Source organism: Mytilus californianus, unplaced genomic scaffold (assembly GCF_021869535.1).
Source record: "Mytilus californianus isolate M0D057914Y unplaced genomic scaffold, xbMytCali1.0.p SCAF_6, whole genome shotgun sequence".
NCBI lineage: Eukaryota > Metazoa > Mollusca > Bivalvia > Mytilida > Mytilidae > Mytilus > Mytilus californianus.
Genome location: NW_026262712.1, coordinates 82770216 through 82775742, shown reverse-complemented (window position 1 = coordinate 82775742; position 5527 = coordinate 82770216). Strand labels below are relative to the sequence as shown.

The following is a 5527-nucleotide window of genomic DNA, read 5'->3' as shown; positions in this document are numbered from 1 at the left end:
CCCTGTCATATAACAATGAAATTGCTCGGATTTTTTACTCCCTCTCTTTCCTTCGTAGCTCTTTTAGTCGTCAATAACGGGCGATCTATCACTCACGCCAGGGCAAATCCGAAACCCTTTATTGCGGAACTCCCTTACTCTTAGTAACACCATATTTGTCTGATCAATTTCACATTAGGAAAAATACCTGTTTAGATTCGTTTATGTTGGCTCCAATATGGTACAGTTTAGTCCGTGATAGCTTTGACGTCCGACGGCCCCTTTTGGGAACCAACCAGTCCCCCAAAACTATCCGTCAAACGTCAGAGCAATCATGGAGTCGTTATAATTGTGTCTTATTTTATCATACATATTTAAATTAATTTTTTGGTGAACATTATATGTGTTTTATATAAATCCAAAATGTTTAAATTTAAAATATGTATATGCATTAAAATATAAGTATAGCCCATTTTTCATGATAATAATTATGGAAACATGCCCAGAAATTGGATGGTAAAAATGTTACATTTTTCTGTATTATTTTCTAGGTAAATGTAGCACTTTGTCATTTCTATCATTTTAAGAGCTTGTCTGTATATATATGCTGATCATGGAATTAAGAGGCTTAACACTTTCCGTACTTTTTTCTCGGAAAAACGTAACACTTAGCCAAGGAATTGTATATTTTTAAAAAATATACAATTCCTTGACTTAGCATTGCACGGCGTTTTATAGTTAAGCGTGTCTACAGTATATGTTATCATGTGAGTTTCTTTTTCCTCGTTTACACACACTTTAATGGCATATTCTTTTTTTTTCTTTACAAAGGCTTGTGTGAATTGTAACTATTTCAAAAACCTGTCACTTTCAGCTTATAATGAAATGGAGAAGTAGGGGTTCTAGCGATCTTTTGTTCCAAATCTCTTGGTAATCTCATTTCATTTCACAATGACCACCGCACGCGACACAATGACGTAATATTGACTCAGGGGTGGACAGTTAGGCCAGATACAATCTGTCATTTATTGTGAAGCCTAATGGACACTTATACAAATCATTTAAATATTTAATATCTTACGGGACACCTGCTCCTGTAATTATTATGTGATCATAATTACACTGTCCACTACAAACGAGTCTCAATTTCCTCTTTTGTCATAACAGACAGATTTTCAGAGTAGATATGGGATACAATAAATTTATCATTTTAAGATATACAAATGCGGCTTACAACACGATAACGAAAAGAAATGTCAGGGAATAAAAATATCTTCAACTGCATTCATTCCTCGAGTCATTTATTCTTGAACTCTATACACTGGTCGACATACATTTGTAATACATGTACTTTGGAAAAACTATTAGTTTTTAAAAATAAATCTAAACCGTATTCGTTCAGTTGTGAACTCTATACATTAATGTGCATTTATGATCGACATGTATTTTGAATACTTTGGTTTTTTTTTCTATCTGTTTTTATTATAGTTTTTTTTTCTCTTGTTTTTTTGAATGATAAATTATTAAAGAAACTAATGTAAAAGGAATAATATAAATGCATGTCAGTAATACTCGACATTTTATTTAGATGGAAACTCTTTTATTATTTTAATTGAAAACACAACATGCGGGGATAAAAAAATCCTACAAAGTATCATGATGTTATTGTGTGTTATGTATAACAATACAAAGTTATTTTCGACTGAACCACTCTCGTTATATATAATTATTCTTCCTACAACTATATTCTGCGTCATTACCGACCTATAATTGAACAAAAGCAGTCTCTTGGTGCCTGCAACACGTGTCCTTTGCTACATCGGACATGCATGGAATCACAATTCAGTCTCGTAATAACTCCACACACGCGAGGCTTACGGTGCTTTATAATAATAAGATATTTATATTCAAAAATGAGGGTATTTGTATATTCATCTCTATTAGCTCTGCTGTGGTCAAGTCCAATGGTGGTTGTCAAATGGTCGAAATAGCCACTACGGTGCAATTATTGTCTTTATGCTAATTGTGCAGAGTTCCTAGCAAGTCTTTGAATAAATTAGCATTTCTGTATCTGATATTTTCTATGGTCGTGTGGCCAGGTGCAAAAAAGACATTTCTGTGTTTTAAGTCCACTGTCTTTTTTAATGAGACCACAGCCAGTGCGGAAGAAAGCCGTGCAAGGAAATACACCTATCCTGCTAAAGTTGACAGAAATCCATTTATCACTCCTTTTTCTGTTTTATTACTTTGTTTTAAAATCTCTCGCTATTGGAACTGCAACATTTGTAAAATCTGCAAGATTAAATGTTTTACATTAATAACTTTGTCTTAATTTTATATCATGCATGCTCCGTTGCTTATAAAGTCATTACCTTTTTATTACTTCTTACTGTATTGCCCGAACACAGACGGTAAATTTTTATATTAAAACCCATAATTTTCATCACAGATGATAATTATTTTACCTTAATTACTGAATATAACAGCAGACGACAAGCTGTTTCATTACCTTTCGTCCGTGTTGACGCGGTTAATTTCACTTAATATTTACAGTTAAATTTCAAATGTATGCAATTTGTTGAATAACGTTTAATTTTCACTAGTTAACATTCAATTTTTTTGTTGATGTTTATACATTTAATGAATGTTAGACATGTATATTGCTATTTGCCTAGATATTGAGAAAGGTTTTCATTAACGGCCATGTTAATGAAGTCCTATGCTAGGTTCAAATTATCTCCTGGTGTTATTAGAAAACATACAAAATTACAAGCCAGCGCTATAAATGAACTGGAAAAATACTGATTGAATTCTGTAAAAGGCCAGTATGCTTAAACGTGCAAGATTACTGACTGTGTATGATGTGAAAAGACCTGAACTGTGGTAAAACGACTTGAATTCTGACGAAATGATGCTGCGTCCAGTTTTCTGAAGAAAAGCTTGATAACCACGGATCTTTTTTCCTTTTTGTTAAATGTATATTATCTTATCATCTTTTATTCTTGTACTAAGATTTTACATATATATACAAGAACATTATTATATGATCTTGTATGTCTCTGTTTATACTAAGAGATGAAATAACCTTTTCAAGTTATATAAAGGCTTGTGAATTCTTTAATTCCAAATTACTTTTAAGGAATCACATTATAACTTATTGTGAATTTCAAACCCAAAATGCATTATATTTGAAGTTGGTGAGGAATTTCACTTGAAGCCACAAACTCTTAAGTCAGAACAAACTGTATTCGAGGAAACGAATTCTAAATTAATTACTCAAAAAAGTTACACAAATACTTATTTGCAAATTTATACCATGACAATTCATAAAATCACAAGACAGTAAAAAAAAGTTTAGCATTTCCTCGCAAGATTACAGCGGAGTTTTTGACGATATTTATACCAATTTCCTGTTTAAAACAAACGAATTTAAACTTATTTGCACTAAATAGCAACATGTTTCATTTGTAACTATCTTAAAACACGGGAAATTTATATCTGTTAATCTAAAGGAATTTATTCTTTGTGCAATAATTTTCAAGTTAATATAATATCACAAAGTTGAAATTTACAAGATTTAGAAAACAAACAAAACTTAATAAAAGGTTAGCTGGTTCAAGGATTTGTATATTTTACTATATACACCCCTTGGCTGTTTGAGGAATGAAGTACAAGATTCAGTCCTTTTAAAGCTTTGTTTGATGTTATGGATGTTTTGCGTGTCGCTAATGTTAAAACGTAAATCCAAAAAATATATAGTTGATGAATATGGGCCTGAAATCTTAGTTGCCCAAACCTCAACTTAAACTTACTGGTGTCCCTGCATATAGTTACATCTTTCACTTCAGAGCTTACTAAGCTTTTACTTGACTCAAATTTTTAAGTTCAAATAAATTCATGCCAGAATATACACCTTTTAAATTACAACGCGAAATATATTCATAATTCATAAAAACGTCATGGTATATTTTACACCTCTCATTTCTTATGTAAACAAATGATTTTATATTTGTTGAAATATTGTTTGTTGCAGATTTAAGTTGTCATCATCCAAAATCTTCTTTTACCCCAAGGAGTGAGCTAGTCAATTCCTGCAGTCCAACTGAGGAATGAGAAAACTACCGGGTGCAACCACCAAAATATGCACGATTTCTGTCACACAGCTATCCTACTTTTTATATGTATAAATGTGATTGTTCTTCTGCTAAACGTTATTCAAAGAAAACAAAAATAACCGAACGAAAAATGTAACTGATTCAACCAATTATTAAAATAAAACGTCAAAAGTCCTACCCAAAACGACAAGTCTTAGATACAATTGTTTTTTTTTTCTTCGAGAATATTAATAAACCAGTTTAGAATGTAAAAAAAGGTACTCGCTGTCAATAGATGAAAATTACGATGTATTGGTTAACACAAAGTTATAAAATTAAAAAAAAGAAATCTCAATTGGAAAAATGGGTGACAGTTTGCTCCGCCTATATCGGCTAATTCATTAGTAAGACAGTCCTTGCACAAGCTTGTCAAGGTAAACGAAAAAGGAATTGTGTTTTAATCTTCATAATTATAATAAAAGTCTGAAGTACGATTTTAGAACAACTAGTAAATTTTTAAGATAACTCTTAAGATAGTAATCGCCATGCACCCTTGTCGTCGCCATGCACCTAGTAGTCTTTTTTTTTTAGGTTTTATCTTTCCTAATATCTCTTGATAAGGGAAATAATTATCTTCTTTGTCAAAAACTCATCACTCACCTCTAGAAGTTACAAGACAATTTGTTAGTTTCCAAGCATTTATAAAAATCTCCGTACAATCCCACATCTGTTTCAACAAAATATCGAATGAAAATTCACTTGTAAACAGTATTATCTTTTCCATTGCTAGAACATGCATTTTGTTATTATGGTTTAAAAAAAACTAAAATCCCAGAATATAAACAGGTGTATCCATGATTTTTGACAGCTGATGATACTGGCAGAAAATGAAATTCTGAGCAAATTTAGTCGGTTTATATCAAGTCCCTAGAATCAATGTAAGCTTATTACTGGAGTTTCGTACATTCGATTTTCGTTTCTCTTAAATCTTTGTAATTTGTGACAAATGAAATAACTATGGGAAATCGAAAATGAGAGGTTTTTAAAAAGGAATTTATTGATAAGAATGCTATACATTTGCCAAAATCTATACTGTTTGATCTGAAATAAAGTACATTTATAGATTTACCCATAACTTCCCCGACATACAACCAAATAATATAATCGTTTCCCTAACCGCATAAAGATTTCCAATTTTCCTATAAAAAACGACCTCTTTTAAAGATTTTCTGACAATCATTTGTTCTGTGTGAAGGCAAACTTTTGACATGTAGTGAGCCTGATTATTACTTCAAAGTGCAAAAAGTGAAAGCTTTGGGGACACACATGTATTGTTAAAGAAATATATTTTTATGATTACGAGATAGGTTTCTGATTGTTTCAAAGAAGAGCTCGTTTGGAAAATAAACTGCCTATAGATCTCTGAAAATGCAAAAACAATTCCAGTAAATCGG

The 5527-nt window shown here is 31.5% G+C and overlaps 1 long non-coding RNA gene across 1 annotated transcript; it reads right to left on the bottom strand.

The window, feature by feature from the left end:
• Nucleotides 1–1545: 1545 nt before the first annotated feature.
• Nucleotides 1546–5100, bottom strand: LOC127705204 (uncharacterized). Its single transcript, XR_007983742.1, has 2 exons — nucleotides 4734–5100; nucleotides 1546–2271 (listed from the first exon to the last, which is right to left on the bottom strand). It is a non-coding gene; the product is annotated as an uncharacterized LOC127705204 (long non-coding RNA).
• Nucleotides 5101–5527: the final 427 nt, after the last annotated feature.